The sequence below is a fragment of the Rhea americana genome, unplaced genomic scaffold, assembly GCF_003343005.1.
Source record: "Rhea americana isolate MKP2758 unplaced genomic scaffold, rheAme1 scaffold_24, whole genome shotgun sequence".
Lineage (NCBI taxonomy): Eukaryota > Metazoa > Chordata > Aves > Rheiformes > Rheidae > Rhea > Rhea americana.
In genome coordinates this window covers 855,650-867,076 of record NW_028186357.1, presented here as the reverse complement: position 1 = coordinate 867,076, position 11,427 = coordinate 855,650, and the positions used below count along the sequence as shown (strand labels likewise).

At 46.0% G+C, this 11,427-nt stretch overlaps 1 long non-coding RNA gene across 1 annotated transcript in view; it reads left to right on the top strand.

Moving 5' to 3' along the window:
* The first annotated feature begins 34 nt into the window (after positions 1 to 34).
* The window catches only part of LOC146595023 (uncharacterized), a 31,579-nt gene continuing 20,186 nt past the window's right edge, over positions 35 to 11,427 (top strand). The window contains exon 1 of the long non-coding RNA XR_014896029.1: positions 35 to 84. This is a non-coding gene — a long non-coding RNA (uncharacterized LOC146595023). The remainder of the gene's footprint in view (positions 85 to 11,427) is intronic.

The following is an 11,427-nucleotide window of genomic DNA, read 5'->3' as shown; positions in this document are numbered from 1 at the left end:
GGAGAGAACCGCATTTCCTTTTTGGCTTAAGAGGGAGAGAGAGAGAGAGAAGCGGAGGCTGGGGGCTGGTGGACTCATCAAGCTGTATGTACTGGACTTTTCTCTTTCCTCTCCCCCTCCGAGCCCGTCTCGAAACCTTCCTCCTCTTCCTCTTCCTCCCCTCCAAGCCTCGGGTTTGCACCGTCTCCTTCCCYGCTCTCAAGCTTCTGCCTTGCAAAAATGCAGCTGGGACGAGACCCCGGGCAGAGAGGGATGCAGGGCAGATCTGCTCTGCGGGGCTGCCTCGTAGGCGCTTCTGTCCTAAATTTGATTCTTTTGCCTTAAATAGCTGAAAAAAACCCTTATTTCTCTCTGCCCCCCCCCCCGTGTTTTATTTCCGATTTCACGTCCTATCCTTTCAGTTCTTGTGGCTACAACAAGAGATCCAACTGCAGAAAGAAAAGTAAACATGGAAATCGATTCCATTTTTTTAATTATTATTATTCACTTCAGTTTTCTGTTGTTGGGTATGTTTGAGTTTATTTTAATATTTTTTCGATTGTTTTTTGWGGGCAGCAAAGCTATTTTGCAGCATTTTTCCCCCAGCTCTACTAGCTTTTATTGCTACTTTTAAAACCATATCATTTTTATGGTTGATTTTCATCCCTAACCCTACTATATTAGAATAAGCTTGAAATGGGTAGTGATTGCGGGACACCCAGCTTAGAATAAGCACAGCAGTCTTTAAAGAATGACTTTCCCCCCCTCTTCTAAACTATTTTGTGCAGTCTGATGTTTATCATTTAAATCAACAGTGACTTCAATAATGTCTGCGGCAGGTCAGGAGCTGGGGACAYGAAGGGCCCTATCCAAGACCTCCTGAAATCAGCAGGAACTTTGGATCAGGCCCTAAAGAAATAAATTAGAGAAAAATCCTGGGTATAGTGTGAGGGAAAATATATACGAGTCAGAGAGAATGGTGCTTTGTTCAGCTGCAACAAGGAAGGGGTAGAGTAAAATTCAAACTGCTTTCTAATGGTCTTCCATCTGAAGGTATTTAACTAGGGTTGAAATCTTAAATCATCTTCAGATTAGGGCCTGTTTTGGGCGTTAGTCTCAAAGGTTAGTCAAACTCTAKTTGCTACCTGGGTAAAAATGCAGCATGATTTGAGTTTGGAGGACTGAGCCCTGGATTTAGCCCACTGAGTCCTGTGCCCAAAGTCTCCCTTACACTTACCTCTATGTGTATAAAYAAACACGCACATGTTTGTCAGCACTGACACATGCCTGCCTGTCTGTGGATRTGCAAAAGCGTTTCTGGAAAGGTGCAGACACATATATTTTAATAATATTGCTAACTGTATAGGAAAGAGATACAACATGCACTGCAAAGAGCAGTTTAAGGCAAGGTTTATTCTGCTTTTCTGTAYGCCGGTCTCCGTTTCTCTCTGCGGAGACGTCCGCAGACGGCCCTGCGTGAGCAGCGGGGCCAGGGGGTGACCGCCGCGTACGGGTGCACCGGCGCGTCGTGGGGCCGGCGGCGCGTGGGTCTGGCCGTGGGGGTGCGAGCGAGGCGGGGAAGACGACAGCGAGACACGACCGCGCATCCAGGAGCAAGGCTAAGCTCCTCGGAGGGCATTTCTGCCTTTCTTTGCTAGTGGGTCGCTTCCTCGAGTTTTACATCAGCGGGGAATTTCTACCACGATCATAAATCCAAACTCCCGCATCGGACGTGCACCCCGCACAAAACCAGCTTTTGGGGGCACGTGCATCTGCCCGGGAGACAGGGACRGGTTGAGACAACGCTACTCATTTCAAGTGTTGACATCTAGCAAGGAAATCAAAATATTTGTCCAGCCTTTGCTACAGGATTTTGTTATTCTTCCATCGAAACTGTTGCTTTGTAAATCTTTTTTAAAGCTGTTAAACCGAAGCACAGATTGCTATCAGGGAAATCTGCCTCGTGCTGGGGTGCCTGCTCTCTCCGTTAGATGGCATTGCGACTTTTGCAGTGCAAGCTGCGCAGAGCAGCTTCGTGCGCTCGGGACCGGTCCGCTCATGCTGCAGGGGCTTGTATTTGCATTGCAGTTGAAAGCATATTTATCTTTTCAGCACTTGTTATGTACTTATAGTACAATTTACTTTATCAACAGACAGTTTAATAATTTTTATCGGCTGGGCTTCTGTATCAAAATTCAGAATTAATGCCCTCTCCCTATAAACAGCATGCATGTTGCATCTGCTTTTTTGCAGGTAGAAGCATTATAAAAATAATTGGTTACTATGTTGTACTTAAAAAAAAAGGAACATAACAGGCCAGCATAAAACATAACATAATATGTTATCATTTCCTGTTTTCCAAAGGTTTGAATACCTGACGATTCACCCTAGCCGTGCGAGGTAGCCAGCGTGCTTGGGCAAACGGATTTCATACGGCTACAAAGTGCGGCTCTGCTGCGCGTTGCTCAAAGGCACGACAACACCAGGAAAAAGACAGGTTTTTTGAGCATGTTGGATCCGGGGGATTATAGCTGTTATTTTAAATAGTAAAAATATAAAAATAATTACAACTCCAAAAAAAGAATGAGATATAAATCAATTAAAAAAAAAATCTACTTTCTGCTCACTTTAACGTTCTGTCTGTGGGAGCTCTCCTTTTACAGGTCAGGACAGCATTTTTTTGAATTTGAAAAAATCCTTAAATTGCAGAAAAATCCACTAATTTTGTTTGCAGAGGTAGTTTTAACCATAAAATAATTAGCCTAATTTAATTTACACTGGTGAAATTTCATTAACCAAATTAGAGCCAGTCCCTTATTTACAGTGAGGTTGGTAAGAGCAGATTCGGTCTCACACTGTTTGCTATTGTTTGTTTTGTTTTGTTTTTTTCCCCTGACTTCTTGCTGTCATTTAATTTAAAGGGCAGACTTTGTGTTTATACCCATTTAGGAAAAATGTGCTAAAGAACTAAATCTGCATTTTAATCTCAAGACACTGTCTTTAAAGAAGGAATTCCCAAGGAAGCATTTAAAACATTCTGACTCACAGGGAAAGATCAGATTGTGTATTTTGTCAAAGTTACGAATGGTAAGCTGTGTTGCAAATGTTAGTTTGCTACATGTATGATAAAATGCCTACTCTCACCAAGGGCTGAATAGATTTTAAAGCACTGGGCATTTTTACCTAGGAAAATGATTTTTATTTTAAGATGTGGCTTTTCTTTCCACAATACAAATAGTTTACCATTTTGTTTTCTTTTCTGGACCCTGCACCAGATTATTTATCTGAGCAAATTTTAAAACTCTGATTTGCTGGACTTTTTCTTAATGACCCATGCTGCTCTCTTGTGCTCCTCATACAAAGGAGTAACCTGGCTAATCCGACAACTGAAGTTTTCATAAACTTTTCTGATGCGCGCGGTACGTTACAGCACTCTGATTTGAGTTTGTGAGTCAGTGAAAATGAAAAGAAGTTTCAGTAGATTTTTTTGTCCAGCAACGACAAATTGAGCGTTCGTGCCACATGCACATTTATAAATGTGAGCTGAGGAATGCTTTCCCTGGTCGCTTCTGAAAGAGCCTGAGCAGACGAATCAAGATCAACATCTAAATAGATGCATCCGAAGAAAAGTAGCTTTAATGCCTGGGGAGCCCAACGGGAAGGCGCTAATTCACTTGTACRCCGTTTAAGCGGGTTGATGACCGAGATTTTGTTTGTTTGGTTAAAGGCCGTTTTTGCCCTTTGCAGATTGCAGGAGAGACCATAATGTTACGTGGTTCATTCCAGTAATTCATGTTGCATTATCTGAAGTTGTAGAAACGCAAAGCAGTTTTTTTCCTTGTATCAGTTTGCAGCTAAAAACAGGAGGGCCGAAGCCAAGGAAGAGAGAGGCAGTGAGACAAAACCAAACAAACAAAGCCGGAGTGAAGTGTGATTTCCAAACGGAKAATTTAAAGTCACAACAGCGGTTAATTCGGCAGCGTTAGGTGTGGTAGCATGTTCTGCACAAGGGCACAGTCACGTTACGTTGCAGCCCGTAGAGATGCATTACAAGGTCTGTGTACCTTCTGCTTTCCTTATTTTTTCCTTTTCTTAAGATGCGTTTATTGCTTTTTTTCTTTCTTTTTCTTTCCTTTTTTCTTTTTTTTTTTTAAGTAACCTCTGTCATTCTACGCAAGGGTTGTGTTCTAGCAAACTGGATCCCTCCCCCCCCCGCACTCAGTGCACTAACAACGATACCATCAGCATCATCACCAACTGAAACAAGGCAGGATTTCATTTTGGGGGCAGAGGGATAAGGATTTGCGATCAGGGAGAATCAGAGACTGGAATTGGGAGATATTGGTGAATTTCCATGAAAAATCAATGAGGAGCTGGAGTGATTTCCCCACACACACTCCCAAGAGGGGGAAGAAAACTGATATCAAAGTCAACAGCCTTGGAGCTTTACTTGCTTTTGACCTTTATCGGGGAGCAGAAGCAGCAGTGCGCAAATGCCGGGGCAATGACACGGCCCCCCCCCCCAACAGAGTTTGTGCTTTAAAGCGGGAAAATTAGWTGAAAGTAATTTAAACATATATTCCTGTGACAGCTAGCAGCTGAAACAATCTGCTCTTGAGAAACACGTACACAAACGGTCAACGCGTTGGTATGCGTTGCAGCATTTTTGCAACTTTATCTGGYGTTATAAGGCCCCGGCTGAAACCCCTGGAAAGCCGGCAGAGCAAACAAACAAACAGAAAGGGGACGTGGCAGCTCTCGGGCGGTCGGGCTTCCTTGCTTCCCTCTTCATCACCGAACGGCATCTCCCCCCCAGTCATTTTTAACTATGCTTTGGGGTGTTTGGTGCATTGCAAATTGCTTGGTTTGCACATACGGCGTATGCACGATGTCTACGGGAGTCACAGACCCCGGCTGAGATTTCCAAAGAGTCAAATCGTGGTCTTAGGCAATGATGCGAGTCTAAATAAATGCTTAAAACCTCTAGGGGGGAGGAAAAAAATCTGTGTGGCTCTTCTGATTAGACTAAAATAATAAAAATAACAATAATAAAGCCATGGAAGGGCCAAACTCTGCTGTAAGCAACCCAAATGGAAATCACACYGCAGTAATGACCACTCAGGCCAGTTCTTACTAACAGGAACGTGGAAACTCTATATTCTTGCCTTAAAAGCAGATGAGCAGAGGCTCTGCCTCTATTTAGGCTCCTGTCGGCTCAGGGCTTTAGGGTGCCTTRCTTTCCCATCGCTGCCAGCCCCTTTGAGGCACGTTCTTGCCATCTCCATGGTTCTGTCCGAAAGAGATGCAAACCACAGGCTGGCCCTGATACTGSCTTTACGTGCTTGAATAARTTTYGCCGCCAGCCGTGGGATCTGTTTCAATCCGGATGCCCCTGGAGCAGAAATGCATTCAGAGGCAAAGCCCCGGGCTCCCACGTGTAGCCAGCGTGAATATGGGGGGAAGTATTAGTTGATGAATGAAAGCAAGGAAAGTATTTTTGCTCATGATTAAAAAAATAAATTAGTTTTAAAAGAACATATTATATTTATCCAGTTTTGAATTTGGCTGAGGTTTGCTATAAAAATAGTGCCGTAATTTTTTAAGAAACATTCTCTGTTTGGATAGATTAACTGTACACGCAGGCACTTTAGCTTTTGATTCCTTTCAGCAATATAGTAATATTCATTGCTGGCATCCAAAGCTGCTCTTAATATAAACAGTTTGGGAAATCTTCAGTGCCAGGCTGATAAAAATCTCTTTGAAACGGAGGGCAGCGATGAGCCACTGTCAAAGCACGCGATCCCCCCTCGGCCCTGCGGCCCCCCGTGCCGGGGAGGCTTTGCCTGCAGAGATGCTTCATACGCTCGGGGCCATGCACCTCTGCACGATGCCCAGCGTAGAAAACCCTTTAGAGAATGGTATTATCACCAAACCAACCGGTGTTGTGTGTGCACAGGGAGAAAATAATACGGGGAGTCGCAGCTAGGCAGGATTTTCCATCTCCCGCTGCAAAACATCTRGTTTTTCCAGCCGCGGGAGCACGCTGCCGAGCCCCGGCGCGAGCGCGGCACCTCCGCCCCAGCGCGCCGCTGCCTCCTCGTCTCCCTTCAGCCTCGTGGCAAACGTTTCTGCTTCCTTTTGAGCGTGGGAAAAGCCCCAGCGAAGCGACGGGCCGCGGGGAGGCTGCGCGAGGGGTTTTTTTTCTCTCTGCGTCCCCTTGGTGCCCGCTGCAGAAATCTCCCTTTGCGCCCCTTCCCGCCGGTCCCGCCGCTCGCAGAGATCATCGGCCGTACAGTAATCCCTCCGACAGCCTGGGAAGCTTATTTATAGCCAGTATTCCCCTATCTATTAAATCGGGGCCAGATCCACCTCATCCGAGGCAAATTTTCTTAGTTCCCTTGGAGTCCCAAACTACCCAAATAAGCAAGTTTGTCCTCTCWGCTCTGGGTGTCAGAGGGGCGTTTTGGAGGTGGGAGCAGGTCGGGTCGAAGTCGTTGGCGCCACCCGTACAGCTCGAGCCCCGCGCGGCTCTTCCCGGTCCCAGCGTCAGCGCGCTGAACATGAAGGATTTTGAAACAAAATCCRAGGGAGCAATTTCCTTTGACCCGTCCAGATACCAAAGTTGCTGTGGCTGTAAATCACCTTTTCTTTGCCATGAATTTTTCAGTGAAATTTCAGCCTGTAACTGGCTTCGCTTTCGCTGGTGATTATTTATGCCTCGCAGTGCTCTTTTGTAAATCCCGCAATATTTCTGAGCTGTTAATTTAAGCCCTGTTAATCTCCTTTGCAAAAGTTATCTTGGGAGGTTTTTCATAGCRCAGTATTTTTACGTTAGTGCCTACACTGACGCAATGCCAGCACGACCGTGAACGGGCCCAAAAAAATGAACGTTCAATTAAACACCTCACTGCTCTTCTGACATCTTAATTTCTTCTTCTTTTTTTTTTTTCTCTTTCTAAGAGAGAATTAGTAGGAATTCTCTCTCTCATCACACTCCAAGTTTCTGTGTAATTCAGTTATGCTTGTCTGTATCCTTCTTCTTTGGCTTCACTGAATGATACATAAGGTTGTGTGTTCCCTCTCAGAGAAGACTCAGATCAGCCCAGAATTAGCTGTATTCTGTATGTTTGTGTATGCCCAATAGTATCACTTATATCATCTCAAAAATAGAAAGGTCCAAGCTGATATTATTACTTATTCTTAAATTGTGTTAATAATGTTCCATCTTTAGAGATCGCAGATTCATTACAGCAGCAGTGGTAATGATAATTAAAAAATTATCGAGAAACAACACATCTTTGCGCTGGCGTTCCTTGCCGTGCTAGCTGCCAGCGTGCATCCACTTCTCCTAACCTGTGGGGCAGAAATAACCTTGCGACTGGGAGAAACGTAAGTTTCTTATAAGGATGCAARACAGGAAAGCTTTTCCTTTAAATCGAAAGCAATTGGTTTCTGGAAGAGTTTTGAGGCAGAAATTCTGCTGCTGGTGGGATACACCAGTCCTTCCACCTGCCCACAGGCGTAATTCATTGGGGTTAACATCAAAACCAAAGCCCTTATTTTTAATACCGCTCTAATCCGTGGCCTGCTGCGACGCAGCGTGCCTTCCCGCGGGCGCTGGCCGGCACGGGACCAGACGGGATATCCCGGTGGTGGGGGAGAGCCGCCCGCGGGGATGGCCAGGCCGTGGGGATTTGTCACCGCGAGGCACCTACTCTCCATGGGGAGACTGCGGGGACGAGAGCGGGGCTTGCCCAGGGAACGAGTCTCTGGCCGGGAGGASCAGACGCTGCAGTTCAGGGGACCTCCTCGAACGGCTCCTCCTGCACCGTGCACATTACTGGGGTGCCTGGACCATCGTGTCCTTATGTTGCAGCTTGTCTACCCGTGAGCTGGCAATGCCCAGATGGACATACCCATTTGGCTACCTCCTCTTGGGAAGAAGCTTCACCCACGTCTCCTTCTGAGACATACTTTGTCTTGCAGCTGTAGATTCTCTTGTCCTACATAATTCCTTTCTCCATAGAAAGATGGGATGTCCCCAAGGCCCTTTGCTCCCCAGCCGCCCTTTGAACCACGGGCATTAGGAGCCGTCCGAGGTCGCCCTGCCCAGTACAGCTGAGCACTGTCCCCACTCACGCAGCAGCTACACCCAGCTCGGGTGGATGCCGGGGTCTGTACAGCAAGTGGCCAATCCGAAATGCCAAATATGCAGAGGAAATACCTTCCCCGAAGCTGCTCAGCTCCTGCTGTGAAGCAAGCCACTGAAATTTTCATTCCATTAGCTAACATATCCATCGACGCTGCTGGTGGCTGCTTGCTTGGCGTTCAAAGCTGGCGCAGCCTGGAAGCCCTACTGCCTGGCGGTGAATGCTGATGCGGGTTTTTTTACGTGACTCTGCTCAGAAATGGTCACCGGCAAAGATGGGCAGCAGAGCACCGCGCTAGACGCGACTGGAAGGTCGGGTTTCGCAGGCTGCCTGAGCTGCGCAGGTGGATCGGTTTGCGGAAAGGTCACACCTAGCAACTTCTTAGGCCTCTGGTGTGAAAGATAAAGCCATCTGGTCACCATTTGACGGCTTAAATTGTAATTACACCATTTGGCCTATGAATTGCTGCAAGCCACTGTTTGAAGCTGCTGTGATTCAGCTATTCTAGCACCAAGATAGGAATCGAGTCATCACCCAGAAGCCGCATTACTGGAATTCATCTAGTTTCATCTCTTTGGCTTGCTTTTTATCTTTCAAAATTTATCTCTGCAGATCTTCGTTATGATTGTGAACTTGGCAGCGACTGTTTAGCATAAATAATCGCAGTCGCCGGTAACCAGTAACACCTGCTCGCCCATTACGTGGAACAGGAGGAGAAACCGGGCATTTCCAGCCAAATTCCACCRGTGCAATATGGAAGTGTTTAAAGGAAGACCTGCACCACTCAGGGTAGCAGAGATCTGAACCTTTAAATTACAGCCATTCCTGGCCTGACGATAAGTAAATAAACAATTCACAGCTGCATGGGCTAAACACAGAAACACATCTATCTCTTCCAGGCGTGATTGCTGAACAAGTAATTAAGTGCGAAATGTGAGCCCTCAATGTCAGTGTGAGATGATAAAGGTCTCCAGTTGTAAATTAACTGAACTCCAGTGAGCCCTCGATATTAACCCTTCAGGAGCCCTTGGGTGGCAATGGGTGCGTTAGCCACTACGGGGATGCTGCAGCATGAATCCAGTGCAATTTGCATGCAATTATTCCTGACATTTGCCCGTAGGAATATGGAGTTGTTAGTTTAACAAATTAAAAAAACAAGCGAGGGAGTTGCTTTCTCTCTACTCTCCAAGCTAGCACAGGGTACCCCATACCACGGCAAGCGTAGGTTCAGCTCCTGGCCTGCTGCACTCTTCCCTCGCAYCCCCCTGCGGTAGTTTCCCATCTGCCGAGAGCAGAGGTGCCATGAGAACAAAGTACTTTAAAGAGTGTGAGCTGCTCAAGCACTAAGATGATACAGGGTAACTCAGATGAACAGATATTCATCAGAGCCACAAAATGCCTAACGGGGTACGAGAAGGCTTAGAGTACAAGAATCCAATGGACAACCGCAACTGAAATCTCACCACTTTTTAAAGCAATTTGTTAATCAGGTTGTATGTTGTTTGTTTGTTTTTTTTCCATGAAAGGAATAATTGAAAGAGGAGCTTGCATCACCAGCTCTTGCGATTTTACTTTGCATGGTGTTTGATGATATTCTTAAGGGCTCTGCTTCCGGAGTCATATGATTGTACAAAAATGTCAGTGTTCACTTTTAGATGCATATCTCTAATTCTTTTAGCTTGTAATGAGAACTTTGAAAATGTGCACAGTGTCCAGTGTCAGCCCAAGAGACTAGAAACTGCAAGAAAAATAAAATGAACTCAAAGTAGATTTTTTTAACTCATCATTTTTAAGCCGTATGATAATTTCTGAGGCCTAAATTCCAACCTTGAAACTACTGGGGTTGGCTGTACTTAATGCAGTTTTGCTCATTAGATGATTCATGAGCTTAGAGGACCTAGTGGATGTGAGGGCTGGATTTGGCTTGGAGCCCTGACGATGAAGCAACGTGTAATTGTGCTGCCTGAGGGACAGCTCTATAAATCTGTACCTCTGAGTCACCAGACCCCAAAAGCCCGYGGATGGTATGAGGAACTGGGCATGTCTACCAGCTCCTTGCTGACTGACTAATGGACGAGGTGTGCCCGATGCTGCCCTGCCCRCGAGGTGGCTCGCTGGGGGGATTAGCAGAGCCCCTGCATTGCCTCCAGCCTCRACGCTTGGTTTGGGCAAGCTCCATCCAGCCACACTGCAGTGTGGGAGAAGAAGCGGGGCAAGGGGAAATTTATGGCCATATTTGGCAATGCAGAGCTGTATTTCGGGCGAGACCYCTAAAAATAATATTTGAACTGTGGCTCAACTCTGGACCATCGATTTGGCTGCTTTGCTTTGTGGTGGTGCAAAGTAGCCTAAAAGTCTCTGTGAAAAAACATTCCTCTGAAAGAGATGGCTTCTCAGGTGAGGCCAGCACTGCTGTTCCTTTGACATCATCAGTGACAGCGGAGAGAGTATTGAGAAGGACAGGAGACAGAAAGGAGGACTGGGRGAGAGCATGCAGTTTTACTTAGCTTCCACAGCCTCCAAAGGAACTCAAAACCGTGACTGATTACACTGAGGTCCATTTTGGGCTCTGGACAGCTTAGGACCAGAGTAAGTGGGTAAATGCAGTGCAACGGAGCTAAACAGGTTGGGCTCAGGCAAGAGCAAATCTTTTATCTACTGCAGTGAGCACAGCAGTGACTCTGCATAATGCATCTCAAACTAAGCAAAAAAGAGGTTATGTTTATCTGCATCTGTTACGAGATTTTAACTATTGGACAAAGCTTGCTGACCATGGCTTTTGTGACACAAATATTTTTGTCCTGTTACCCAGTTTCTGTATCATCTTTCCTGATGCAGTCTCTTAGATCATGCATTTTGGCTAGATGTTGAGAGGAGCTTCTGTAAGCCTTTTTAGAGATCCTCCCCCCGCCAAGTGCTTCAAAAAGAAGCAAGTGGGTAGAAATCAGTAGATGTCTAAATGAGGATCTGGAGCAGTTGCAGTTGGTAAAGTAAGGGCAAATAGCTTATTCAGTTTTGTAAGGGACTTTAGTGAGTTTATGAGGGGAATTACTTGACCTCATACCTGCTGTAGAAGGAAATAAATGAGCTGATTCAAGAGGCCCCTTCCTGCCCTATGTCCTGCTCTCTTTGACTGTGGAAGACAAAGAAACGAGCAACTTAGACATGTCCCTCTGCCCTGCTGTTCTGTTCCCTGTCTTGGTGCCTCAGGCTTACGTTGAGAAGATGTCTACAGAGACAGGGAATCTTCCTAAGTATCTGTTTAAACGGGCGTGCTTTCCCTGTCTTAGCCTCACTA